Source organism: Chrysochloris asiatica, unplaced genomic scaffold (genome assembly GCF_000296735.1).
Source record: "Chrysochloris asiatica unplaced genomic scaffold, ChrAsi1.0 scaffold00347, whole genome shotgun sequence".
Taxonomy (NCBI): Eukaryota; Metazoa; Chordata; class Mammalia; order Afrosoricida; family Chrysochloridae; genus Chrysochloris; species Chrysochloris asiatica.
Genome location: NW_006408865.1, coordinates 19,681 through 20,268, shown reverse-complemented (window position 1 = coordinate 20,268; position 588 = coordinate 19,681). Strand labels below are relative to the sequence as shown.

At 43.5% G+C, this 588-nt stretch overlaps 1 pseudogene; it reads left to right on the top strand.

Annotated features, from left to right (window-relative positions):
* Positions 1-5: 5 nt before the first annotated feature.
* Positions 6-584, top strand: LOC102840060 (annotated as a pseudogene).
* The last annotated feature ends 4 nt before the right edge of the window (positions 585-588 follow it).

Here is a 588-nt window from a genome sequence, read left to right as displayed (position 1 = left end):
TGAAGATGAATAGAGACAAAGAAAACATTCTTTCCTTAACTATGTCTGGCCACCTGGGTTTTGAGAGTTTGCCTGATCAGCTGCTGGTCAATAGATCCATTCAACAAGGCTTTTGCTTCAACGTCCTCTGTGTGGGGGAAACCGGAATTGGAAAATCCACGCTGTTTGACACATTGTTTAATAATAATTTTGAAGTCCACGAGTTCTCACACTTTTATCCACATGTTAGACTTAAGGCTCAGACGTATGATCCAGGAAAGCAACGTGCAACTGAAGTTGACCACTGTGGATACAGTGGGATTTGTTGACCAAATAAACAAAGAGAGCTATCAGCCAATAGTGGACTACATAGACGCTCAGTTCGAGGCCTACCTCCAGGAAGAGCTGAAGATTAAGCGGAACCTCTGCACCTTCCACAATTCCCGCGTGCACGTGTGTCTGTACTTCATCTCACCCACAAGCCACTCTCTCAAGACTCTCGATCTCTTAACCTTGAAGAACCTGGACAGTAAGGTGAACATTATACCAGTGATTGCCAAAGCTGATGCAATTTCTAAAACTGAGTTACAGAAATTCAAGATCAAGCTC